The sequence below is a fragment of the Grus americana genome, chromosome 7, assembly GCF_028858705.1.
Source record: "Grus americana isolate bGruAme1 chromosome 7, bGruAme1.mat, whole genome shotgun sequence".
In the NCBI taxonomy this organism is placed as follows: Eukaryota; Metazoa; Chordata; class Aves; order Gruiformes; family Gruidae; genus Grus; species Grus americana.
In genome coordinates, this window is record NC_072858.1 from 23177465 (window position 1) to 23191068 (window position 13604).

At 47.3% G+C, this 13604-nt stretch overlaps 1 protein-coding gene across 6 annotated transcripts in view; it reads left to right on the forward strand.

Moving 5' to 3' along the window:
• TLL2 (tolloid like 2) overlaps positions 1 to 13604 on the forward strand; it is a 96365-nt gene that overhangs the window by 15534 nt on the left and 67227 nt on the right. Inside the window, exon 1 of one of the 6 annotated variants that reach the window (XM_054831839.1) lies at positions 6546 to 6574. The exons of 4 other annotated variants lie outside the window; for them this stretch is intronic. The gene's annotated coding sequence lies outside the window, so the exon portion shown is untranslated. Of the gene's footprint in view, positions 1 to 6545; positions 6575 to 13604 lie in introns of those variants that run through there. One more of the 6 variants, XM_054831837.1, reaches the window with a different exon arrangement.

Below are 13604 nucleotides of genomic sequence, written 5' to 3' on the forward strand. Positions count from 1 at the left end.
CCATCACCAGCCATGGAAATACTGGTTCCCCGTTTCATGACACCCAGTTCCTGTGTGACAGCTGTGCCACGTCCTGCAGTAGGGACACCCTTGATGTGAAAGGATGCTGTGAACTATGCTTGTCCTACCTAACCAGCATTAAATACAAACAAAGTATAAATCTGTGTGCTGGATGCAAGCTTTTTCTTTGTGGTGCTGACAGTATCTTTTTGTCACAGCAGTTCCTGTTAGGGTGACAAAAAATTTAAGGATCTTGGTGCACTCAGTTTCTTCCTAGCTGAGTAAAATAAAAATTGGGTTGATGTGTTTACATCACCCCTCTGTCAGCATTGTAGTTCAACAGTCTCTGTCATATTGGTGTATCTCAGGAGTGGTGTGTATGCTGCAAAGACTGGAGTATTTGAATGTGTTTGATGAAGACTGATGCAGGGCAGTAATGTCCAGATAAATGAGTGAAACACAGACATGAGGCTATTTGTGTAGTTGAGTCTGGAGAAGCAATTGTCATGTGTTGGTTGCTTTGTTTGAGGAATGGTATGTTAGGAGCCGAGTTATGTTTTCTGGACTACCTTAAATATCACGTTTCTATTCCTCAGACTTCTAGACCCTGGTAATACCCCTTTATAGCAGTGGATTTGCCTGCTCTCGGCTCTTCAGTGTCTGATGGTGAGGGAACTCTGTCCTCTCTTGGAGGTACATGAAGAACGGGTAAAGCTTTGCGCCCCGCTGTACCGCAGGTCTATGCAAAATCTGGAGGGGAATCAGAATAGTACAGCTTGAAGACCTCCATGCTAGGCAATGCTGCTTTATGGCGGCTTTAATCTTGTGCAAGGTTAATATCAAAGTGCAGGTGTGTACCATGCAGGGAAGCACTGGCATTTGATGGGTTAAAAATTGTGGTGGTGGTGTGGCTGTGGAGGGATAACTGACAGGAGGGGGAGCAGATCTGCTGTTGCTGGGTTGTTACAATAGCTCAATAGCTGGAAACTTTGCGATGGTGGCAGCCCTTCTGGAAAGTACTCATATTTTGCTTTCCAATGATCCAGAGCTGGCATGGGAACCCTGCTCCCTGAGAGGGTGAGCTGTGGGCAGATCTCCCTGCTCATCCTTTCTGCTAATGGTGCGAGCTCCCTCAGATTCTCCTGCTGAGCTAATCCCCTCTCTGTGGCATCTTCAGGAGGAGCAGGAGGTGTTGAAAATCAGCAGCTACTGGAGCAAATGCCTGGGCACTAAGTCTGCCTTCAGACCGAGCACAAGCGTCCCTCTGCAATAAAATGAGCCGCTTCCCATTTCTGGTACCTTCCTTTCTCCAGCAGTGCTGGTGACCTGGCCTCCTGCCGATGCCCAGGCGTGCGTGCTCATGGCACGGCCTGGCCTACTGCTCTGGGAAACTGGAACCAGCTTCTAGCTTGCCGTTCTTTAGGGCTGGAGTTTTTCCTGACATTGGTCTGCCTGGGGCTGGGAAGTATTTTCAGACCCTGAGCCAAAAAAGGGCTTCACTGCCTCAGAGCAAGGCTAACGCAGGGAGACCTTACTGGCGCTGTTAAATCCTGGCAACTGCCTCAAAGCAGCTCTGTCCCCTCTCCCCTTTGCTCCCTGCTTTTGTCAGACTGCAACCTCCCACTTCAAAGACAGGCACGCTCCTGACTCAAGACTGTTTGCTAACCAGAGGGCACAAACAGCATGTCAGGGGAAGAAGTTGTCTTCATTCCCTGTGTAAAGTTATTTTATTAAGGCTGGGAAATGTCAAAAATCAAAGTTGCTTTTGTACCAGTCCTGCTTGTGTGTTGTGATTCACTAATTATATGACTGCATTACACTGCTCCTGGAATAGATCCAGCTGTGGGGTGAAGGGGATGGATGATGACAGGGATCCTTTCTCTTTTCTTGCAGAGCCAGGGAGGTGCACACTGAGCAAGGATGAAAAAAACCCTCTGTCTTTTAGACAGCTGAGTGGCACCGTGGCAGAGTGCGTGCTCATGCTCTGCATCAGCGTTCCTACATGGTCCTGAGGAGGACAGTCTTCCTTCTCATCTTCTTTTTTTTCTCCCAGTATTGGTGAGCTGTGGCAAGTGAGCGGAATCAGGAACTGAGCTGGTTGAGAACAAACTGGCGGTAGCTAATCTTCAAACAAGAACAACAAAGTGGCTAATCTTCATTGAGAGACCCTCCAGTTTCCACAAAGTTGTAGGAGATTTTATGTATTAGCAATCAAATGTGACTGGAAGGCACTAATAATGAGTTAGCAGTTTATGGAGGTGTAGAAGTTAGACCATATTTGTCTATGCGTGAAGCATAAGCCTTGCTGAATGTCATCTTCTGATGGATGCTTTAAGCAAGTCTTGCTGCATGAGAGGACAGAGCTCAGTTAGGCTGACCTCTCTGGCCTTTCCTAGGAGGTAAAGGATTAACAATACCTCCTTCAAATTACTTAATGCTGTGGGTTTATGCTAACTTTTCACATCTGCTGTGATGTGATACAATGCTGAATGCCCTGAAAGGCCTTTAAATGGCAAATGGCTTCCACCTGAGACCCTCCTGACTTCAGAGCCTTTGCTTCCAGTCTGGAACTGGTTCTACTAGCAGTTATATTTTGTCTGATTTCCACCTTGCCTTTGGAGATGGCTGTGTGTTGATTTTCCTTCTATATCCAATCTCCAGTGTACTGATTTCTGTTCATGAGAAGACTTGTGCGTTCTGCAGCGATGTCCCCAAAAGCTGCATCTTACTGTGAGGAGACAGACTGCAATGGCGAGCCTGGATATGTTCCTAGCACTCTCTGAGGGCAGCCTGCCATTACTGTAGCCTCATACTCGCACGTGCTCCAGGCTTCCTGAAGAGTTCAGGGCATGAAATAACTCCTGTAATTTGGGCCCACGGGAAGAGGCTGAACTGGAGAGGACCCTGCACTACCAGTGGAGGAAGCAGAGGTGGCTGCTGTTAGCATGCTGAATCTACAGCATTTTCATTCATTCCAGCTGTTTAACAGGATTACATGATGAGTGGCTTCTGCCTGCCGGCACTTAGTGCCTATGGAAATCTGCAGCTGTCTGGATCGGTTACGTGCAAATCCGATGCCTCCCCTTCGTGCATAGGAATTTATGAATGACGGAAACCATGTGAATCAATTGCATGAGTAATTTTTCATGTGCTTCACCCTACATCAGATTTGAGGGGGACTTTGGTTAACTGTGTCTGTGGTCCCCAACAGCTTCCCCAAAGAGGGAGGAGATGCTTCGCGATGGCAGCTAGGTGTAGGAGTAGGATAGCTGTGGTGAATGTGAATCCCCTTGCCTTGGGCAATGGGAGACAGCCTGGTGTGCAAGTGAACTTGGAGCTGAATGTCCTCATCTGCTTGGTCCGACTGCCCTTCCTGTGGCATGGCTGTCCTGTGAAGTGGCAAGGACTTGCAGTCCTTCAAGAGAGGGAAGGGAACTCCAGCATCTGAGTGCTGGTGAGCAGCAGGTGGTCTGTCTAATGGATGGAGTACCAGGCTGGGGAGCTGGCACATCCAGCATGATCTTGGATTCTGTAATCAAAAAAAAATTGCTTTGCTTCTTCAGGACAGCCTGAGAAACATCTCTTTGGGACATCTATTTGGTTCCTGCTTCAGCAAGCTTTGTCTAAAGAGATGAGGCAGGTTTTACTGTGCAGGGCCTCTTCCAAAGGACACAGATTCTGCATTGCACTTTCTTGGGGTGCTAGTATAACGTGCCATTATTGACAAGGAAAATAGTGGCATTCATGTACTTTTCCCCCTAGAATTTTTAAATCCTGCTAATAGCCTTCCCTGCGTTTCCAAATAGAGATATTTATTGCTCGCTTCCCTGACCAGATCTACTTTTTGGAGAGCAGTAGCCCTGCGTGAAAACCTTATCTGCCTACCTGTTCAATCTTCTCATCTGCCCAGCTACAGATGTTGGTTTGGAAGTGGCCTAGCTGTTATAGGGCAAATGACCTGTTGCTAGGCTGGAACTGAGCAGGAAGACACAACGGGCACATTAAAAGTGTGATGTTAATTTCAGCTCTACAACACAATGTAGAAACATGAAATTATAGCTTACATGGAGCCCCAGAGCCTCATTTATGCTTTGAGAAGTACTAACAGCTACAACCTGGTGCCTGATGGTAATGTCTGTATGAGGGCTGTGCAAAAAGCGTGCCTGTCCTAGAGTAACTCACTTCTCTGGAACCAGGAGCAGGGGGTGGTTGCAATGCCTGACCTGATAGATCTTCCTCACATGTTGAGGTGTTCATTACAAGTCTTCTCCAAAGGCTACTCACCACGGTCTGTAAACCATGTTGCTGTGGTGGCACGATCCCAGGAGGAGGTAGCGTTTGGACCGGTCAGCAGCATCTGACTGCAGAAGGGGCTGGGGAAGCCCAGGCAGACCTGGGAACAAAGGAGCTGTTGCTCCAAGCTGTGTGATGAAACCTTTCTCTGTGGAAGCCAGACAATCTCCCCATTTATTTGCAAGTGGCATTCGGTCACAGTTTTTTGGCAACATATGGAAACCGTTTAAATTAGCCGTATGAACCATACATGAAACAGATGCATATTCTTGAGCAGGCTTTTGTCGTTGGTGTTTGAGCGAGTGAAGGGTGCAGCTGGCTTGCTTGGGAAGTGGGGAACATGTCCTCACCCAGATGTAGTTAAGTGCTTGAAGTGAAGCAGAGAACCAGAACATTACAAGATGTGTGTCAATAAAGACCAACTTGTCACGGGCACCTACTGCATAAATAAGATGAACGGATGTAATGACACTTAACCCTTCACTGCTTTCCTGATTGCTCACTGCTGGTGCAGGATCAGTTGTGTCAACAGAAGACTGTTTGGTCCATGGCTGTCTTGCTTGTGTCTTCCACTTGTATGCTGGTATATCAACACGCTAGACTAAAGCTCTGAAGTTTGACCAGAGCACAGTTCTACACTTTTTTTGAGCAATCTTAGTAAATGCGGAGGAATGAGATCTTGTTGAAGAGAGCAGAACATTATGACTGCTGTGGCTTTTGGGTGTGAATCCTGAGAGGAACTTTGTATAGGGACAAATTGCACCCAGAATGCCTCCGTAACTGGAGCTGTGACAGCTTCTGAACTTTAAATCCTTGTGGAGCTCTGTAGGCTGTTGTGTTGCTGCACAGCCCTAAATGCTCGGCTGTGGTATGTACGTCTGGCACAACAAAAAGTGGCCTTGAATATTAGAAGCATTGACTTTATACATGCCAACTGCGATGGGATAGACCGAGGTGGGAGTTCGGAGACTGCAGTGATGGTTGGTGTGGATGTTTGGCTGAGTTTAGCTGATGTGAGACAGTCACACTGAAAGACAAGAATGGAGAGTTTATGGCAGTGGGGTTCAGAAAAGGGCGAGGAAGCAGTGAAAGAAGAGCTCTGAGAGCAGTGCCGATAGGGCTGACTGGAAAGGAAGAGGTTTTTGGGCATCAGAAGGAACCACCCAAAGGAAGACCATGGCAGGATGCGAATCTGTCGTACACAGGAAGCACTGTGATTTTGTGTGCCGCACAGGGATATCTGCACAATGCAGTATTCATCTGTGGGCGTGCAGCTGACAATGGCAATGCTCCCCATCACAAAGCAGACTTGAAGAGCATCTGCTGGAGCGAGCTGCTTGGATCCTTTGCCTCGTGTCTCTAAAGGTGCGAATCCAGAGAGGTATTTGACAAGGCTTATGAGCTGCAGAAGGGGAAGCAGGAGATCCTGTTTACTCTGTACAAATATGAGAAAAGGCAGTCACTGTTTTTTTCAGGATTTCTTGTAGGAGTTTAAAGCAGGCAGGGAATTACTGGGGGTTATGGGGTGTTTTAGGGGGCTCTAGTTGTCTCCCTGAACCGTGTGTCCCTTACAGCAGCCTGTGTGCTGGGCTGTGTCACACTGAGCTAGCAGCACGGTTCCCGCCTGGGGCATTGCTGTATCCTGGCAGGATTGTCCCCTTCTGGGAACACCACCTCTTGGGATTACATGGCACTAGAGGTCAGGTTTCTGTGATCAAGGTGAGTTACTTGGGAAATGCCTGTTTCTGGGCAAACTGGTGGTACGGGGAGTTTCCCTGAGGGGCAGGTACGAGTGCCCCTTCTCAGCTGCTGAGGGGCTGAGCCCTTCCCCAGGCTTGTGGGCAGCAGCAGGCACCAACAAGCACAGGCAGCGCCTGTGCAGAGAGGGTTCCCTTTGCTGTCAGCATCAAAGGCTTCAGATGTAAAAACAAAGTGTTTTCAAACTTAACGTCACAAACAGCTGTCTGTCATGACAAATACTGGTATTTTGGCTTATGGATGAACCCCAGTGAAACATCTCTTGGGATGTGTTTTGACCTCTCTTTTTTTTTTTTATTTTTTTAATTTTGTTCATATGTTTCTTTTGAACTGTTTTTGCCGGCGATGAGATTTCCCTGAAGCATCCTTGCCACAGGCGTTACTCTAGTAATGTTTTGCGTACTGCAGGGGGTGGAGCGCTTCATTTTCCAAGGTTATTTTTAACTCCTAAATACTTGTGGCGAGGCCAGTCCAGGATGGTGGCTGGATTCTTCGCAAGGAAGGGCTGCGTTCCGCTGCCAGGGTGAGCGATTTCTACTCCTGCTCGGGGTGCCACTTTAATTTTCTGTGCATAGTATCTCCTTCTGGGGAGTGTTTGTAAAGTTTGATTTTTAGAGGGAAGAGGGAGGAAAGGAGATAAAATCTGCTGATCCCCTTTTGTTGTGTTTTGTTTGGTTGGGGTTTTTTTTGATTGGGAAGGGAAAAAATACATTTTTGTATTTTGCCCCTTATTAATGCAACATCAATGTCATGTTTCAGACTGCATCACAGCTCAGTATGCACCTGGGACAGTGCTGGTGCCTTGTGCAGCCAGCCTGCTTCTTTGGTTTCTCTCCTAACCTTGTGCTGCTTACTGCTTTCCTGTGTTGAGCTATGAGACACACTCACCTGTTTCCTCTGCTATCACCTCTTGCTTTTCCTTGGCACTGTGATTTCGCAGCTTGCGAGGGTCCCAGCCCTGTGGGGTGCTGAGCCTTTCCTTCCCTGGAGCGGGCTCGACGGTCTGTGGAGGTTCATGCTGGTTTGCAGAGCAGGACTGTGGCATTTGCCCAGTTTCTGAGATCTCATGTACGGATGGCTTTTTTTTTTCTTTTGGTCCATTCTGTTGGGCACTTGTGCCCGGCTTAAGGCACAAACCCCGCTATAGCCTGGGGGTGCCCTTGGTCACACCCCATGCCCCTACCACGCCATTCAGTGCCACAACTGCTCTGGCAGCTAATCTCATTCTGATCTCTTTATTGTTGTGTTTTTGGCAACCCAAATTCCCCACCCGGGCCTGAGAATTTAACATCAGCACATTTGCATGACTGATCAGATTTGTCTCGCTTCTATGACGACATTGTTTCTATGGAAAATTAATGGATTCTCACGTTGTATTTTTAATGGCTGAAACCACCCCCTGCCACCCTCCCATCCCTGAGCTCTCGGAGGGGAAGTCTGTAAACAGCTCAAATTAGCTATCCTCTGTAAATAGCTCTCATTTCTTTCCTGCCTGCTGTCCCTTTCTCTTCTCTCTACCAACAGTGCTGCAACACTCCTTTCCTGGTGTTGGTGGATAAAGAACAATAAGTAAAATGAGCCTATGTTTGCTTTCCTTGTCTGGCCCTTGAGTAGACATGATCTATCGTGAGCTACCCCCTTTCATCCAGGACCATGTGGTTTTAAATTGAAAGCCTGCCTTAAAGTTTGCTCCAAGCAGGCCTTGGTTGCTTCCTTCCTTTTTTGAGGATGCAGCTCAGCTTATGGCTCTGCTTCTGTTCAATTTTGCAATGAGCCATTTTTTTTTCGGTGGGTGGGCAGGTGGCAGTGAATTTCCTGCCTGTCTGTTTGGGGTCACCCATTCCCCTGTTGCATTGCTTGGGGCGAGAACAGCGAGGTTTTGACACCTAGTGCATCAGGGAAAGGGGGCAGGTTTTGCAAAGGAACCTGTCACCTGAAGGAAGAACATCCCTCTGCAAATGATGCAGTTGAATAAGCTGTAATGGTTCACTCCATGTTGTGAGCATGGTTGGTGAAATGTCCTCAGTGAGGGGATAGTGCTTAGCCACTGAACTGTGCCAAATTAAGTTTAGGGTTAGAGCAGTTTTAGTCTTAAATTTTCTTCTGCCATCTCAAAGGTTATCATTCCTCAACTTAATTTTGAGGAATAAATCTAGGGCATGACCCATGGTATGGGAATTACCTGTGGAGAAGGTCTGACCTGGATTGTCTCCTCCTGGAAGACTGACGCTGGTGGCCAGAAGACTCGGAAGGTCTCTCTTGTGGAACAGCTGCTGAGGGGGATGCATGTTTTAGGTCAAGGTCTCTTAACCCGTGGTACCGTCAAAGTGTTGAACAAGGACGTGAATGCCTGAGACAGAAACTGCTGGCAGCCAGTGCCCGTGCCTGTCCTTGAGGTGACACTAGGGTGAGAGCGTGATCCCTAACTGCCCCCAGCCTTAAAGGTTCACTGCTGAAAATCAGGGTCTGTGTTCCCGAAAAGGTGGAGAGGAAGGTCCTTTGGGAAAGAGCTTGTTCCATTACCGCACAGCTGGACTGCAGTGGGTTGTCCTTATTTTCCTGCCTACCCCAGACCTGGCTTGTGCTCTGTGCTTGCCACTAAAGACCTCGCTTTCAGCCCCATGAGCCCAAGGTGGAGTGGTGTCTCTCTCTGAGGGTAGGTGAGTTATTGGGGAGCTCAGCTGTGCTTGGAGTTCCTACATTCAGGTTTTAGGTCCACATATCTGGAGTACAAGACCAGCCAGGTACCTCAGCCAGGACGTCGTGTTTGCAAGCAGAATAGACTTTGCCTTAGTGCTTTGGTAGTTAAGGTGAGCTGCTACGAATGGTAGGCGGGAAACTATGGGGATCTGATTGTCTAGTTACTTAGGACAAAAAAGCTGCCAATTTTTTAGGCAAAAATGCTGCAGGTACGGAGATAAGGTGGTTGGTTTGAATTCTTGGGGAGGGGGAGGAAAGGGAACAGGAGCGGACCTGCTCTGTGCTGGCAGAGGCTGGGCTGGAGCAATCGGCTGTGCAAAGTGTTACTTTTCTGAATACGATTGTTGCTTGGGGCTTTGGATTATATTAGCGTGGAAAAAAATGCCTCCAAGTGAAGGGCCACAAATCATAGCTGGGCCAATAGGGAGGGAAAGAGGACTATAAAACAGGAAATCAATTTAATACTCAGTGGGTGTTTGCAGCGTGCTCACCCTTCCTTCAAATTGCCAAAGGAAAGATTAATTAAAGTTATATTGAGCAGCAAAAATGATGGAGGGTGTGAGATGGAGCTCGTGTGGTACAGCTTTCTCCATAATTAATTGACAAAGGCGTTTTTGGATTTCATTACCCAGAACCTTGCCGTCTCCTGCTCTTAAAGGGCAGCTGAGGCGATCCTGGATTTCCAAGCTTGTGTTGCTGCCTTGCAGGTTGAGCTAACGAGGAACACTTCATAGGCACTTGGGGAAGGCGCTGCCTCTGTCAAGTAGTGCCACCGTGCTATTTATGGGTCCTATCATTTAGGATCAGACCACAAAACGCTTTTATCTGCTTGTGGTTTTCTTTCCTGGTTCTACTAAGATTCATTGCTGTATGCACTGCAAAGTGGAGGTGTTTGACAGCAGGGAGATAGCTGGTGGCTAGGTCTCTCATCTCTGCTGCCTTTATTTAGTTGGGATAAATTTTGAGCAGGGTGTGACAAAAACTGTAGAAGGCCAGGGCTTGTCTGGACCACTTGCTGCTGTCAAACAGGGAGAGAATTGTATGTGGCTCCCCTCTCCCTGCATCATGATCCAGCTCCCATCTGTGTCCCTTCTGTGTGTTTCATGAAAACCTGCACCTGATCAGTGCTGTCTTTCTGAGATGCTTTTCCTGCTTGCACCAGCTGCTTTTTGGGGCTGTTGCGTATTACTTTCCCTCCACCTCTCTGGGGTAGTCTTTGGACACACCAGGGCTTTGCCTTTGTGATGGAGTTTGAAGCCAACTCCTGTATGCTGAGGTGCAGCTCAACCTGCCAGGTTCTACCTATCTGTGACTAGAGCATTTCCTCCCAAATTTTCTCTTGAAGATCTTTGCTTGGTTTGATGCCAGAGCTTCCCTTAAATCTGGCTGAATATGAAGCTTTCTGCTCCTATCCTCCTGAAAAGGAGCTGCAGCAGTCCTCTCTAAGGGACTTTGTGATGCCAGAGGGAGTTTCTACACACCATGCTGTTATAAGGCAAAAGCTTTGCTGTCTGCCCAGAGGTCCAAGGTCTGGTGATGCCAGAAGTTTGTTTCCTCTGTTGATTTCCATAATAAATTACTGAATATGCTCACTAGTACGGGACTGGGAGACGTAGAGCAGGCTGAAGCTTTGGATTAATTGGATGCAGTGGCTCTAGTCTTTATTGGCAATATGAGCACTGTGGCCATGCCCGACTTCTGTTTGTTGTGCATTATTACTCTGATGGCTGACAGCACCTGGCTGTGGGATACTGCAGAAAAGAACTTTTTTGGTTAAAAAAATATGTATAACAATCTCTTGACTCAAGGCCAGCACTAGATTTTGCTAAAATCGATTGTAATTGATTGGGCCAAGAAGAGGAGAAAGTGATTGCAGCTTAGTGCAGATGCTGAGTTTGGCACTTCTTAAACTAGCTAGGACAGAAAAAACAATGAGTTGGTTAAATTACATGAAGTTGGCAAATCAAGGGTTTGTTTCTTGTTCTATTTTGTTTTTGGGAAAGACATCTTGCCAGGCTGTTGGCTTAAAGAGAAGATACCAGGTTTGCTCTGAGTCACTGTTGGCTTTCCCTCTATGTGGCTCTGAGCTTTGTGTGACTTGGAGGACAAACAGACTTATGAACACTAGCCCTGTTTAAAAGCAATTTCCCTGAATTCTCTTCTACTGGCTAGGAAGGTGTCAGCTGCTCAGCTTATGGATGTAGGTAGCTAAAGACACAAAATGTGATTTCTTATCAGCCCTGGATGCTCTAAGGAGAGATTGTTGCTTCATAGTCCACTAGCTCGGTACAGTAAAAGATTTATTTTTTTTTTTTCCCTCGCCTACCTTATGTGCAGACTGCTTCCTCAAACACTAAGTAATAACAATTGGAGAGATGTCCAGGCAAGGATAGGATGGGATGGTATCCAGGTGAGAGCTAGACACTAGGGTGGAGGGAAGAAATGCTGAGCTGGCAGAAGTTGCAGAGGAAGAATCTCACTTTGAAGTGTTGGCACAGGGTGGGGGCATGCTGCTTGCACTCAGGAACAAGCTGGATCTGAAAGCCCTTCCTGGCTTGTGAGAAAAGAAGGTGCTGAAATTGAGCCCCCACCTCAGCAGAGTGGAGCATCCATGGCCACAGTGGAGTGGGACAGGATCTGGTACCTGTGTCCCTCAGGCAGCAGGAGGGGGCCGGCCAGGGTTGCCTGGGCAGAAGGACAGCCAAGGGAGCTGCAGAGTTTGATTTCACTTGCACTGGAGTGAGGTCTCCAAGTGAATTTAACTGCCTGTGGGGTGGCTCTGTGCATGTCCATCTGTGTTGGGGGGTAGGGATCAAACTACATATGTTTGTGTGTCTATGATAGCTTCTTCCTAAAATCTGTTGTCTGCCCACATGTAAAATGTGGCCAAGCGGTGCTCTGTGGACTGCATACAGCTTTCAGGCAGGTCAATTCTGAGATGCACAGCCAAAGCCCTGTCTCATATCAGCATTGCCATGGGACGTGCACTGTCACCTGGAACAGAAAGCAGAGAGTGCAAAAATGTTGTGAAACTCACATAGCTCAATTTAATGTGAATGGAAACAGGAGGGGTTAAACCAGTCCCTTGGGTTTTGCCCACTGGATTACAGGCGAGTAGCATCCTTAACCCTGTAAGGCATGCTGAAGAACTGGGCAGCAGACACCCCCCTGCAGTGCTCCCTTATGAAGAGGCAGGTGTTTAACCATTTAAGAGCCCGTAGAGGGAGCTGCTTTGCTGCCTGTGGCATGGATTCCTGCTCTGTGTGTTCACATATGCCCTCCTGCATTGCTCATTGTGCCAGGAAGGGATTAATGGATCACTGGACTGGAGTGACTGCCATGTCGATGTGGAAAGGATGAATACCTTCGGTAAGGAAGCAACCAGCAGCAGGAGAGTTATGAATATTAAAAGGAAAAGATCTTTCTCTTAACCTAATTGTGGCAGGCAGTATAATCCATGCCACTGAATTGTTCAGTTCTTGGTTAAAATAATGTGGCACTCAGCCAACGGAGAGTATGTACAGTTCCTTAAAGCCGGTCATTGTGTAGGGTCATATGTATGTTTGCAGCTTTGAACAAACTGAAACCCAAAGTATTTCTTCATTTCTGCATCGTCACCTTCCAGGAAAGGAAATTCATTGAACATGAATTGGAATTTCTGGCCTAATTCAGTCACCTGCAGATATCTTCCCAAGAGAGGGTGCTGTGGCAGCACTACACATGATAATTTTTTAGGCGATTCAGGTTTCTGCGGAAGTTTGAACAGGGATTCAGACTCTGATTCCCAGGTTTTGATACTCTTGAAATATTTGTTGATGTTTAGAAGTGGACCATCTTCTTAGACATTCCTCCACAGAAACTCATTTCTGAAATGAAACGTGCTCCCTTGGCAGGGAACTCCTGGTCACTGAAAACTGAATTGCCAAGTCCCTATTGCCAGGTGAACCCTGCTCATGCCAGGCAGCAGCTCTGGCTCCAGACACCCTTGCTGTGTGGACAGGTTTACCACCAGAACCTTCAAGCCAGCTTATCCCTAAAGCAGCCAGTGGGAAACTTCTGATCATTCCTACTGAGGAGAAAAAAAATCATCCAAATGAAAACATAATGGCTGAATATGGTGGTCTTGATGTTTTTCTTTTACTCGTTATTGCCACTTGTTTTCCATCCTCCTTTGGCTTCAGTGTTCGATGGATGTGGCCCTATTTCCAAACTGTTGGTTTGGGATTTTTTTCTCTCTCTTCTTCCACTGGTTTCTGCCTTATTTTGAGGCTTTGCTCTTCCCTCTGACACAGTTGTTACTTTGCTCAAAGGAATGTGTCAAGTTTTTTCTCCAAGGTATAAATCTTTCTTAGCATACTTCAGAATACTGTTCTACTGGTTCCTGTGCCAGCAGGCGGTTCAGCGACAGCAGCAGACCTGTCTTCTTGCGAAGAAAGAAATATGGAGGTGCTGGGAACACGCTTTGATCTGTTGATTTATTTATTTGTTGTTACACTGCAGAGCGTTAGCCCTAATGAAAGTGTGGCCAGCCCTGAAAATTAAATCTCCCAGTGCTCAGACCTGTCAGATTGGGAAGCATCAGCAAATGCTCAAAAATAACTTGCGTGGTTTTGCCAGTGCATGAATATTCACATTGTTGTTTGCCAGGAGATGGCACTCATTATTGCCTACCTGTGTCTCCATATGCCCAGTGCTCCTTGGCCGTAGCTCATGTGGCCAAAGTGGGACAGCGATTTTCCCGTGTACTATTTGGATGTGGTGAAATCACCTCTGGAACAGGAGCAGCTGGTGCCCTAGGATCTTTCAGTAACACAGGTGATGGAGAGCAGAGATCTGGGTGGGGATAGACGTTG